The sequence below is a fragment of the Sorex araneus genome, chromosome 5 (assembly GCF_027595985.1).
Source record: "Sorex araneus isolate mSorAra2 chromosome 5, mSorAra2.pri, whole genome shotgun sequence".
Lineage (NCBI taxonomy): Eukaryota > Metazoa > Chordata > Mammalia > Eulipotyphla > Soricidae > Sorex > Sorex araneus.
In genome coordinates, this window is record NC_073306.1 from 51,968,677 (window position 1) to 51,982,829 (window position 14,153).

The window sequence follows — 14,153 nt, forward strand, 5'->3', positions numbered from 1 at the left end:
CCTGAACTGCCATGGACTCCTGCCTCTCCCCCGGTGCAGGCCCCTTTAGCAGGCAGCACCCCCGTGTGTGTCCTGGGAGGAGACAGAGGCAGAGCGTGGCATCCCCCCGACCCCACATTCCTCTCTGGCATGCGAGGGAAGAGCGGGTGAGCGCTCAGGGCGGCGGGCCCGAGCTACTGAATGTTGTCCAGGCCGATCGGTGGCCCAAGGTCACTTGCTGGCGGAGGCCAGTGAGGGGGAAGCGATGAGCAAGGCTTCCCAGCCCCCCGCCCACCCTCCTCAGCTCCAGAGGGCTGCGGCAGGCTGGGGGGGGGGGGATGTCCAGGGGAGGAGGTGGGGACGGGCCCTCCACCGGGATGTTTCCTGAGGCTGCTGGTGACAGCCCCGGGTTGTGGCGGCTGTGCTGACAAGGTGGAGACAGCCTAGCCGGGCACCTGAGACCGCCTGCTCGGCGGTGGTGACCTCTGTGCTCTCTCCTCGCAGCCAGACCCTTCGGACCCCCATTCCGCCCCATGCCCCCCTCTTTTGCCCAGCCCTTCCCTCTTTTCTGGCCACAGCCCACCTCCAGCCAGCTTCTGGGGACGCTCCCGAAGCAGAAGGCTCCTGTGGGGATGCCGAGTCCTGGGACGGAGGCCCCCCGCTCCTTGGCCTAGCACAGGGCCTGGCTTGGCCGGACTTGAGCGTCCGGGGCGGCGTGGTTGGTCCTCCCCGCGCTGGGCCCACGGTCAGACCCGAGTCTTCCCTGGAGACTGCCTGCCACGTCGACACGCTGCCGACCACCGACTTCTATTTCTCTGGGGTCTCCAGCTTGGGTCAGCCGGTGCCCCCACACCCACCTCGGCACTTACCGCCCCCACCTCCCCACCCATCCTCATCACCCTAGCAGCTCACTGCTGGCTCAGGGCAGGACCATGCTGGGTTCTGGTCCTACGGTGCCTCAGCCCATCTGGGCCCAGACTCGAGTAAACGGGTTGTTTGTCCAGCACCGCCACAGGCCCACCCCACTGTGGGTCTGGGGCTGAGGGGGAAGTGTGGACTCCGAGGGGAGGCTGTGTCACATGCCACCTCCTCACCAGGGAAGTGGGGGATTGGAACCCAGAGCCCAAGGGTCCCGACTCAATACCTGCACTCCCACTGATACGTCCACAGACCCGTGCTGTACGCAAAACCGCTGTCTGTGATGGGGTGCGGGGGAGGTGGAGGGGGACAGAGGCCTCCAGGGGTGGGGAAGGTTGAAAATCACCTCTCAGGCTTGCGGTGTAGCTGCTAGGGGCTGTGCATGAGTGTTGGCTCCCACACATGCCAGGGACCCCCTCCCCTTCCTGCCAGGGCCCTAGGCAGGCTGGGCAGCTTCAGCTCTGCATGGGGCACGGAGGGGCTGCTCTCTGCCCTACTCTACCCTTTCCCCCATTCCCTTCCCCTCTCTCATTCTCTCCTCCCCTCTCATTCTCTCCTCCCCTCTCATTCTCTCCTCCCCTCTCATTCTCTCCTCCCCTCTCATTCTCTCCTCCCCTCTCATTCTCTCCTCCCCTCTCATTCTCTCCTCCCCTCTCACTCTCCCCTCTCCCCTCCCCCTCTCTCTCCCCTCCCCCCTCTCTTCCCTCCCCTCCCCTCTCTTTCCCCTCCCCTCTCCCTCTTCTCCCCTCCCTTCCCCTCTCCCTCTCCCCTCCTCTCCCCTCTCTCTCCCCTCTCTCTTCCCTCTCTCTCCCCTCTCTCTTCCCTTCCCTCCCCTCCCCCTCTCTCCCCTCCTCTCTCCCTCTCCCCTCCCTTCCCCTCTCTCTCCCCTCCCCTCTCATTCTCCCCTTCCCTGTCTCTCTCTCCCCCCTCTCTCTCCCCTACCCTTTCTCTCCCCTCCCCTCTCCCTCTCTTCTCCCCTCTCCTCCCCCTCTTCTCCCCTCCCCTCTCTCTCCCCTCCCTTCTCTTCACTACCCTCCTCCTCCCTCTCCTCTCCCCTTCTCTTCTTCCCCTCTTCTCCTTTCCCTTCCCCTCCCCTTCCCTCCCCTCCTCTCCCCTCCCCTGTCCCTTCCTAGAGCTCCTGACCTTTCAGCTCCAATCTCACCTCCTGCTTGTCCCCATCCTAATCCATGCTGCTTGCAAAACCAGGTCTTGCCTGCCTCTGCCTCCGGCTCTGCTCGCCTGGGCACGGTGCTGTGGCTGGGATCCTTGGACCCTGCTCTGGCCCACCAGTCTCCGCCCCCATCAGAGATTTGAACCCCCGGCCCCACCCCCTCCTCACCCCCCAGCGGCTGCGGGGCTGGGGGCTGGGAAGAATGAAGCCATCTCCCAAGGAGGAAGCTAAAGATGTAAACGAGCCCGTGAAATCCTTGGTGACAGCCGTGACCACTGTGGCTCCAGCCATTAAACACGGAGCTTTAGCGGCCCCCGAAATACACCTGGGGCACTTGTCAGCAGCTCCTGCTTGTCACACGTGCACGGGCAGGCCGCACACACGTGCAGACGCCGGCTCGCACACCGGCACAGGGGACATGCCGAAGGGGTGGGGGCTCTGGAAGAAGGCTCTGGCAGCCCCCGCCCCCCGCCTAAGGATGCAGAGAGCCAGGCTGGGGTGGGGGTGGCAAGCCCGCCACATCTGCATGCCTGGTGGCCTCCCCCCTTCAGTGGCACTTGGTTTATACATCGCTTCTCTCAGCCCCTTCATCTTTCCCAATCGGCTTTGATGTGGGTCAGATGCTACTTAATATCCGCCCTTCACACGCCGGCTCTAAACAGCCTGGGCCAGGCGCACCGGAGCCCGGCGCTGTTCCGTGGCCTTCAGCGGCATCTCCAACTTCATCAGAGACCCACGAGGGCAGCTAAGAGCCCCAGATGGACAGCCTGAGCCATAAGTGCTGGCCGGACCGCTGAGTCCTCTGTCACCAGGACCTCCCCATGCCATGTGTCGATCTCCTGGTTTGCCCGGTTGTCACCACATTCTGGGATGAGGGGGTGAGTCACGTGTCTATGAGGGGAGGGCTCCCCTCCCATGGTCCCTGCAGCCGGCTGCTGCGGGGACTCTGGGTGGCCTCGGGGTGGGGGGCAGCTGTGTCTGCAGCGGGGCACAGGTGGGTCACCGGGGAGGACCGTCAGCCTGAACTCATGGGTGCCAGCTTCTGCCTGGGACTCTGCACCAGAGCAGTAAGTGCTCGCTCCGGCTGCCCTTCGCCGGCCCTTGGCGGACAGTCCTCCCTCCCTTGCCCTACCCTCTTCCCGGTAAGCTCTGAACCACAGCCCCACTCGCCTTCCGGAAGCGCCCCTGTCTCCCCACACCTGCCTGGTGTGCCCTCCGGCCATGTGTGTGCTTGAAACACGCCCTGGCGCTGAGCTGACACAGTGACCCGATGTTCTGGAACCTTCTCCGAGGCAGAGCCTGGGTGGGTTGCTGGAGCACAGGCCTTGTATGCAGGACCCTGCCCCCCCACACCCCGGTTCAGTCCCGAGCCCCACATGGTCCCCTCACCCTGCCAGGGCTGCCGCCTCTCCCCCTCCCCGACACGCACAAGGCAGCGCCTGGCACGCACTGGCCTAACGTGAGCATGCTGCTGTGGCCCCCCTGGATGCCAGCACCCCCCTGGCTCCACACGAGAGCCCAGGACACCTGCTCGTGCCGCAGGTGCAGCTTCCAACCACTGGGCACAGCCCCGTGGCAGTGGGCATCCTTCCATGTGCCAGCCCAGCCCAGCACACCACCCCCAGACACGGAGGGCCCTTCTCGCACGCCCCTGGCCCCCCTGCCCTCCTGCCCCCACCCCAATGCAGCAAGTTAGCCTTTGTGGGGTGGAGGGGGTGTCATCAGTGAGGGGAAGCAAGTCCAAGGACTGTTCCAGTTCCTGGGTAGAAAGGTGCCTGGCCCGAGGGCCGGAGAGATGACACAGCGGGAAGGGCATTTGCCCTGCATGTGGCTGACCTGGGTGCGATCCCCGGCATCCCATACGGTCCCCTGAGCACCGCCAGGAGTAATTCTTAAGTGCAGAGCCAGGAGTAACCCCTGAGTACAGCCAAGTGTGGTGCCCAAACAAACAAGCCAAGGTGCCTCGCCTGGCTGGTGGCCGGGAAGGGGACACAGGCCAGGTTAGAAAGGCCAAAGGGCCAAGACTCCAGGCAGAGAGAGAAGCAGGCACAGGTTCTCGTCTCAAACTCCTCTGTCAGAGATACTGGCAGGGCAGAGGGAGGTGGCCGGGAAAAGGAGAGTATAGGCAGCTGGCACGGGGCAGGCTCAGGGCACAGCCCAGAGCCGGGTCTGGGGACCCTGAGAGCTGTGGGGGGTGCATGAGGAGAGACGGGGAAGAGGAGCGAGCCAGCCACTTCCCCTCTGCACCTTTTCTCATCTGCCAAGAGGGTTGGTGATGGGGGGAAGGGTTTCCTGCGGGGGGGAGGTGCTGAGGAGGATGAGTGATCTGGGGTCCTCAGAACCAAGCCCATCACAGGCTGCCATGCTCCTTCGTGCCTGGTATCGCAGCAGCAACGAGCATCCGTGGAGCTGGTGCGATGCATGTTCCGACTTCTTCAACTCTTGCTCCCATGCCCAGGCAGTTTCATGTTCACAGAGAGAGACAGCCTGGAGGATGAGCACAGACCTGGGTGCCAGCCAGGGAGCGGAGAGGGGATCCCCAGCTGAGTGCGTGGGGTCACGTTCAGGCCGCTGCTTCAGGGACACAGGCTGCTGGCCAGGTCCAGGGTCCAGGACCTGGAGAAGTGGGGCGCCCCTGGGACATGGGGTCACTGGGGTGGTAGCCGGGGGATCTCCATCATGGTCTGGGGAGGGTCTCTCTACCTCAACCCTCCGCCCACCATCTCGCTTCCAACAGGGGCCCCTTTAAGAGCAATGACCAGCTCGCCGAGGGACTTCAAAGATAGTGTTTGATGAGTTTTAGCAGCTTCAGCAAAACTCTAATTTGAATTTCAGGCGCTGGTGTGTGATTTCCTCGGTGACAGCTCCGAGGGATGCTTGGGCTCGGCTGTCATCCAGGGGGGACTCTGCCGCCACCACCGCTGCCTTCCCAGGGAGGAAAGGCGGGAGGCGGCGAGGCTCGGGCCCCATTGAAGCCAGGGGGAGGGCGGGGGAGGCACAAACCAGTGACAGGCAGAGGGAGGGGACACAGCAGAGACGGAGGCTGGCAGAGACAGAGAAGGAGCCTGGGAAAGAGATGAGAGAAAGTGGTGAGGGTAGCGGTCGGGGAGAGGCGGGGCGCAGGGAACAGCAGAGGAAGGGGGAGGTAAGGAGACCCTCAAAGGAAAAGGACTAGAGAAGGTGGAAAAGAGAGCAAGACAGACTGACACGTACACAGACTGATGGGCCAGAGGCCAGGCTGAGGGAGAAGGCTAGAGGGGACAGGCAGGCAGGCAGGAGCCACAAAGAGTCACAAAGAGGACTCGGGTGCAGACAGCGGGATGTAGGGTGGGGGGAGGGTGCAGAGAGACAGGCAGAGGATGCTGGGAGGGCGAGTGGGAGACCCCCAGCACCCGTCAGGGCCAGGACAGTGAGCATGGGGCTGGGGGCACAGGTCAGGCAGGCTCCAGAGGCGGGGAGGGGCTTGACTCGGGCACTGGGTTGGGTTGGGGGGAGAACAGGCCTCCATCTGGGCCTTAGCTGGTGCAGCTGTCCCCGGGGAATCAGGTGAAGTCCCCATCAGCCACCCACAGGGACCCCTCTGAACCCGTCCCACAGCCTCCATGCCTACCAGCAAGGCAGTCGGCAAACAGGAACACAAACGCCCAACACAGAAGCTGTGCAGAAAGGATTTATTTGTATGTACACATGTATGCACGGTACACACACTCACACACATACATCCCCATGTGTACATACCCTATGCACACAGTCACACATACATATACACTCACACACATACATACACACACTTGCAATACTCACATACATACACACAAATGCATCCCAACACATACACACATATATACAATACATATAATCCTTATACACAATGTACTCATTAATACACACATATACACATATACATACTCACACATATACACATTCACATGTACTCATACACATACCTACATACTCATATACACACATATGTACACACATGCATAAATACACATGTACATACACACAGAGTGCATGCATGCACACACGTACTCAACTTGCGTACTACACATAGACATGCAAGCACATACACATACATATATAGAATGCATACATTTACATATACACACATACACAAATATGTATACACCCAACGTACACACATACACAAATGCATACATACACATATATATATACTCATACATATACACACGTACACACGCACACACACACACACACACACACACACACACACGAGGCAAGGGAGGGATGGTGAGTGGGTCCGAGGAGCACAGCAGAGACCTCTGCTGCCCGTTTCCTCCCAGGCCCCAGGCAGGAGCAGAGCCTCTCACGGTCCCGGAGGGTCAGTGAGCTGAACCCTGGCCTGTAGTCCCAGCCAGCTTGTGCATCTGAGCAGGGAGTGTGCACACAGAGAAGGCTGAGTCCTCCAAGCCCAGCAGGGTGGGAGGAGGCCGGCTGGGCCTTCAAGGCCACACTGGTCTCCAGCCGCCTCTGCGCAGGGCCCTGTGGCACTGGGCCAGGAGGGGAGGGGCTGGGAGAGACGAGACAGCCCCGGGTCCCTGGGGCCATAAAAATAAAGGCAGGGGCGGGACAGGGGGGAGATGTGGGCACAGCACAGTCCAAGGGGAGCCACTCCCCACCCCTGAAATGTAGGTCGTTTGAATTAAGATGGCTATATAGAAAAATGTAAACTATGAATTATTTAATATTGATCACATATTAAAAGCAAGATAACTCTATTGGGTTCAATAAAATGTATAAATTTCACCTGCTTCTTTTGACCGCCCTTTTTTCAGGGACAAGCCCTGGTGCTTGGGAGCCATCAGAGCTCCTCCTGGCGGTGCCCGGGGCCCAGGTGCCGGGGTGGGACTGGGCCTGGAGGAGCATGCTGCTGCCCCTTCCCGCCCTCCCTTCGCCTCTGGCGTGGCTCATGCAGCTCTGTGAGTCTTAGTAGCTGTGGGTGCGGGTGGGAGACAGGCCTGGGGCGAGGACTGCAGGTCACACAGCCTGGAGGCACCTGCCACCACGTCTGGGACAGTCTGGGGGTTTCATCAAGCTCACTCTTGGGGACACAGCTGGCGGGTAGGCACTAAGCTGTGGTCCTCCTGGGCCACCGTCTGGAGGCTGCGGAGGGAGGCCCAGGGCCAGACTCTCGAACTCTGCAAGGTGGGGTTGGTTGAGACGCTCCTATCGGGAGCGAGGAGGGTCCCCACAAGGAAGGACTCTGACCGCAGGCCAGGGGCCCTCACTAGGATGGGGCTGGGGGGCAGGCTGCGGTGCTTCCGGAGGGGCCCGCAGAGGCCAGTGGGACACAGGCCAGAGCTTTCTGCAGCCCAGGCTGGAGGGCAACCTTGCCGGCCTCAGCTCCGAGTCCCACATGCAGGGTCATCTGCTCTGAAGACTTGCCAGGGACCCTGAGCCAGTGACAAGAGCTCACTTGGACCCCACTCCCTCCAGCGGGGTCTGCGTCTGACCTTCATCCCTGCTGGGCGTGGTGAGCCGTGAGGCGTGAGCCCCTGGCAGGGACACGCCACTCAGAAGCACTACCTGGACACCTGTCAGGCTGAGCCACGGTGCTGGGACACAGAGGCCAGTCCCCACCCCCACCCCCACCCGCAGCCTTTCCTGGAGGGTGTGAGGGGGGGGCAGACTGACTGCAGCGGCATCTGCAGAGGAGACCCTGCTCAGCTCAGGAGAAAGCACAGAGGGGACGGTACAGCAGAGGCCCAGGGCTGCTCCCATGGTGAGGCCAGGGAATCCGGGCCAAGACAGCTGACTCTTCATACCATCAGAACCTCAGAGCCTGGGTTCTATCTCACAGGCCTGCCCGCCCTGCCCAGCCGAGAGGTCCTGACAATGGGCTTCAGGGCTCCAAACCATCTCCTTCTCTTGGCTGGGAAGCGGGGGTATCCTGGCCTTTCCTTTTCCAGGTCTCCATCTCCTTACCTGTATAATGGGGGTAACATCCCCTCACGAGACTGGGCCGGCCAGGGTGGCTGCATCCCCAAACCCAGAGCGGCCTGGCCCCATCCATGCTGGCGAGGCCAACACAGCCAGAGTTAACCAAGACCAGGCCCAGGAGAAGGCCCTGGGGAGCAGAGTCTCAGCTGCAGGCATCTGTAAGCACAGGCAGGCCGGGTTCGGGGAGCTCGGGTGGGGTCCGGGCCGGGGCCAGCCCACCGAGGCTGGGAGCAGGCAGGCAGGCAGGCAGCGGGACGAGGAGAGGGTGGGAGCACTCCGGCAGCCGGCGGACCTGCAGAGTGACATGTGAGGCGGGAGCCGTGAGTGATGGGGCTGGGGGCTGGCAGGGGTCACATCTCCGAGGGCCCTGTCTGGCTGCTCGAGCCGCCAGGACTGCGGCTCAGGCGCCGTGGGGGGAGGCTTGGAGCCAGGCCACGATGTGGCGGAGCGGAGTCCTCAGCAGATCCGCTGACAGTTGAGAGTTCTGCGAAGACAGCTCCGGGGCCCCTCGGGCCTCCCCTTCCCGGCTCAGGGCCCCCAGGGCCTCCCGAGCCATCTCCTCAGCACATCTCTGCTTGTAAGCGGGTCCCCCGCAGAGGGAGACGGTCCAGGGCCACCCACGGGGGCGCCGAGCAGGAGGGCGCGGGGCAGCTGCCTCCCCAGTCCCACATCCGCTAGGGTCTCTTCCCCTGCCTGCCTGCTTTCAACCACTGGGTTCCAATCCCGGCCCTCCCCTCCCCCTCACTCCCTGGACCCTGGTCAAGTCCCTGCTTTTCTGCGCCTCAGTCTCTGGAAAGCCATCTCACCACGTGTGTGTGTGAGTGTGCATGTGTACACGGGTCCCTATATGTATGTGTCTGTGTGCATGCGCGCGCCTGTACGTGTGCAAGTATGTGTATGTGTATGTGTGTGTCAAGTCTATAGCCCATGACGATGGCCTGGAGGTGCTGCCCCAAAGTAGCCCTTCTGTGCAGGAGGCGGGAGAGGAAATTTCTCACTTTTTATTTCAGGAATGGGCAAGTTGATCCTGAGGAGGAGGCACCTGGCCAGGAACACGGCTGGGCCCGGGATCCTGGAGTGGCAGCGCCTGGTCTAACAGCTTCTGGCAGCGAGAACAGCATCTCAAGCTGAGGGATGAAGCTCTCACCTGGAACCTTCTTGCATGGGGATGCTGTGTCCCGTAGACGACACGAAAGACGGGAATCCTCAGCCTCCCTGGCACTCGCAGACATTCTGCAGGTTTCTGCTCACACAACCCCTGGACACGGGGCGGGAGGCTGGGAGGGGACCTCACCCAGGTCTGTTCACCTGCCACAGCTCTGCTTGGTACCTCTGGAACCTTCCAGAAGCCAGCTGCTCCTAACCCCTAACCTGGCAGGGCGGGTGTGTCTGTGAGTATCATGCTCTGCTTTCCGGCCTGTGTCCCCAGCTCCAGGCCCGAGCCCTCTGTGAGGGTGTGGCTCCTGGCCCCCACCCGGCTCTGTCCCTTATTGCAGCGTTACGGCTACTCCCAAGGGGTCTTTGAAGCATCACCTCCTCTCATCTCTAGCCCCACACAAGTCTAATACCACGGACATACTGTCACTCTGTGTGTGTGCTGTCCATGCATCTGCGCTGCTGTGCATAGGAGCCAGAAGTTTTCACCCTCCGATAGCCAATTATCCCCCCCTCTTGAGAATGCAAGTCTTAACCCTAGCACTACAGGCTGCAAATCAGTCTTGCAAGGTTCACTTAATTGCTTCCCCACCATTAATTGCTGCTGGGTGGAACACGGAGATGGTGAAATCGATGTCAGTGCCCATTTACTGGTCAGGAGGGTGTGATTGGGGACAGGAAGCTGACTTGAATCCTTCTCCCAGCTCTGCCTGGCTTGTGGGGGGACAGCTTAAAGGGGGACAAGGGCCAGTTGGTCTCAGAGAGGCTTGGGGAGGTCTTTGTGGATGGAGCCCTCAAGGTTGGTCGATGCGCTGCAGATGTGATCCCAAGAATGTGGCAGAATGCATGTTTGCATGTGTGAGTCCCTGGGTCCAGGTGGGCCCCCTATGCAGCCATGAGCACAGGTGGGAGTAGTTGCTCCCACCAAAAACAAAAAATCAAGTCACTGATCAAAAATGGCTCTACGGCTTCAAAGCAGCCGGCACCAGGGTGAGGCCATGAGTGAGTCGAGTCCTGGGGCTGCTGCAAGCAACAAGTGACAGCCCCATTGCCTGAGGTCTGTGAGGGGTCAAGGGATCCCCAGTGGAGGCATCAAGAAGCCCAGGAGGTCTGTGGGCAGGGGGCGTTTAGGGAATTGAAAGCAGGCTCTGAGTCTGCTGGGGTGGGGTGCTGTGTCTCACTCAATCTCCCTCCATGTCTGAGTGAGTTCGCCGTGTTGGCCCAGTACCGTCCCGGGAGAAGGTGAGCCCTGAGCAGCGGCCAGATCTCCGGGGGGCTCTGGGGGTGCCAGCTGGGCCTCAGTAAACAAGACCAGGATTCTGGGCTGGTGATCTTGCGTCCACGGCCTGCTCCAGAGCAACCCTGCCTGGGCGTTAACCTGGCTCTTCCGACCCTCAGAGCGCCAGGGCGAGCTCCTTCCCTCTGCCCAGACCTGCCTTCTTCCCCACTTTCAGCCCCCAAGTCCTGGGGACACTCCTCGGTTCTCTTTTTCCCCTGACCCCATGTCCAGTCATCAGCACATCCTGTGAGCTTCCCTTTCAGGGGCTGATTGGCTCCTACCCCCTGAGGCCAGACCATCATTTCCCCAGTTCTGCCAACCAGCGAGCCACTCTGGGGGTTTAGATTTTAGTTCTAGCCTCATTTTCTTCTTCTTCTTCTTTTTTTTTTGCTGAAAATCCTGCTGTGATGAGATGCCGCCATGGGCCCTGCATTACCACTCAGCACTCGCCTTCGCCCTATATTTATCCTCCACACAGAGCCGTGGCACACGTTGTCGACCCTCTCTTGGCCCCGTCCTTGCAATAACCCAGAGGGCCCGTGCAGCACCGAATTCTCCAATTTTGTTTTGTGTTGTTTTGGGGGCCACTGTGCAGCGTTGGCCAACCCAGAGTTGGGTTTGCTCCTGGATCTGTGCTCCGGGATCACCCTGTGGGGTGCTCGGGTTGGCTGTGTGCAGGGCAACCTCCCTATCTGCTGTACTATCGCTCTGGCCCCTGGGTTCTCCAAGTTTACCTTCCACTACCCTTCCTCTTGCTTGCACCGCTCCACTCTACCTGCTTCCTTTCTGCTCCGTGTTCCTCACACAGGGCTCCGGCCCTGGCTGTTCTCTCTGCAGGGAATATGCTCATCTCTCTCAGGGCTGTCTAGTCTCAACTCAAGCCACGTAAGCCCGGCCTGGCCTGGCTACCCCAGCTAAAATGCGGCACAGCCCTGAACTCCCCACCACTCCTTGCCCACTCAGGGGCTAGCGTTGTGCCCAGCACTGTCTAGCACCATGTTCTCAGCCTCAGGGCCCTGGACCGGTGCCTTTCACAGGGGTAGAAAGGCCGAAGACCACTGGGCGATGGTCTCAGTTATAATGGCTGGTGCATGGACAGTGTGCAGGACAGCTGTGGTCTGCAGGGATGAGGGCTTGAGAGGGACCAGGGAAGCCGGCACAGCCTCTGTGGTGCCCCTTTTCCATCTGCCATTGCACAAAGGCCTTCCATTAAAAACGGGTTGGCAGTTATTTTATTACTAATAGCTCCATACTCCACGATACGTGGTTATTAATAATACCCCGGTGTCTCTGCGCTGCGTTGCTATTCTGACAGCCCGAGGTGGCATGCACGTGCATTCGCCCATCTCAGCGCTGAGGGAAAGAGAACTGAGCACGGGCAGTGGCAGGGCTGAGAGCTGACCCAGGGCTGCCCTCGGCAGCCCGACCGTCTGTGGGCCCGGGCTCCTCCTGAGGCAGCCTCTTTCCCCCTCCCCAGCAGTGTCCTTGCCCCTCCCCGTTCCTTCCAGCTGCACGGAGGGGGCACAGTCCAAGGCTCCAGCCCTGTCATAGGGAGGCCACAGCCCCCCGAGGCCTGCTCTGGCCCAGCTCAGCCTCAAGGGGTGCATTTCCCTCTGCGTGGAGCCCGGAGAGTCCTCCAGTGCTCATCCCGGAGGGCAGGGTTTTGAGGGACCCCTGGGCATTGTGAGTCAACTGGGCCTCTGGGGCACCCTGGCCACGGGGCAGCCCGTGCTGGGCTCGGTCCCACCGTACCAGGTGGGTGGCCCTGTGACCGGTGTGGGACCTGAGGCCAGGAGCAGGGGTGTGGCAGTCAGGCCCAGAAACCCAATTTCTCTGTGAGGGACAGGCACCATAGGAGGTCAGCCTGCATCCCTGCTGCCAGGTCTGAGGGGGGCGCGGGGATCCCGCTCGCACGTCACCCAGCTCGTGAGCGGCCACACAGCTCCTTTCCCCACAGCTTCCATTATAAACATGCTGGCGTGTTGCCCCAAATCTAGTTCCAAGAGAAACAAATCTGGCAATTACGACTGCGCTGTGCTTCCCACAAAGCATGTTTAATGAGACAGTGCTAGCTCTCCACAGCGACTCGGAGAGCCACAGGCACCAGGGCCAGAGGCTCCCCTGAGTGCCCACGAACCGCCCCCCTCCATGTGGCCCACAGACTTGAGGGGTGGAGGGAGGGGGCAGGAGGCGCCAGACTGCGTCATCGGGGGCGGGGGAGCTGGAGGGCCAGGAGTGAGGAAGGGGCGCTGTGTAATTGGTCCTTCCTGCAAAAGCTGGGTGAACTTGGACAAACTTCGCCGCCCCGGAGCTTGCTCTACTCATCTGTAGAATGGACTGAGGGCAGCAGCGCTGTAGTGGATGCTGGGCTCCACCACTAGGGGGACGAGAACCATGAAGGCTTTGGATGGGGACGCAGAAGAGGCCAGTGGAGGTGCCTGGACCATGGACAGTTCTCCTAAGCCCAGAGCGCCTGAATGAGCCCCGTGTTGGCACTGGGAGCTGGCAGAACAGTCACGGGCTTGGAGGCTGAGCACACCTGGGTTTGAATTTGGGCTCGGTCCCTTCCTGTCCAACCCTCCCCCAGAGCCTCTCTTAGTCCCATGCTGTCCCACGCCCCATGTGGCTAGGTCAGGGGAAACTCTTCAGTTCTGTTTCCCACTCACGCCAGCCACGTTTCAGGAGCTCAGAGCCATGTCTGGCCAGGGGCTCCCTGATGAGAGCAAGGACAAGACTGCTTCCATCTTGCTGGAGACTCTTACTGCTCGGTGCTCATTCAGGCACCGGGATATGGATGTGCCGCCTGCCTGGGGGCTGACACGCACAGGGCCGTCGACCCCGGGCAGGACAGAACAGGAGCACGTAGCCGTCCCTGGTGTGAGGCCTCGCCCAGCAGCCCTCGTGGTTCTTTGCTTTGCAAAGCAGAGGCCATGCTGGGTCCAGCTGCTCTGCTCCCCACCCCTTGGACCCTGATGTTGGGGTTCTGCTCCCCCTTTCCCCGGAATGTTTCTAGTTTTCCATTTGCAAAACAGTGAGGCATGCCCCTCCAGCCTGGGAGCACTGCCGCCAGAGTCCAGTGAGAAAGCCATGGCAAAGGCTTGGAAATGCAGGGACCGCAGAGAAGGGAGTGGCAAGGGTCAGAGTAGGCACGTGAGCCCGTAGTTGAAATGGAACCGGGGGTCACGGCACTTCATGCACTTCACGTTCTTTTCTGATCCAGTTCTTACTGGTAAGATGCCTGCTGTTCGAGGAAATGTTTTATCCTTTAGGAAATCTAGTCTCCTCAGGACTGGTGGGAGGGGAAAGCTGGACGCTTTCCAGAACAGGTCGGGCCAAGAAACCAGCCCCGCATTTCTTTTTCTTTTTTTTTTTGTTTTATGGCCACACCCGGAGATGCTCAGGGGTTACACCTGGCTCCGTACTCAGGAATTTCTTCTGGCAGTGCTCAGAGGACCGTATGGGATGTTGGGTATTGAACCCTGGTTGCCATGTTCTGGAAGCTTCCTAGCCCCTCACATGTGCCTGGCACCAGGCTTAGGCCAGTGGGCACTCAGGCAGGCTCTGAAGCCAACTTACATCTCAAGGAGAGCCTGACTTGAGAACCGGTGAAGCAGAGGGGTGACAGGGCCCCCCCAAAGTGACGGCAGGGCTGGAGAGATAGTACAGGGATTAAGGTGCTGGTCTTGCACC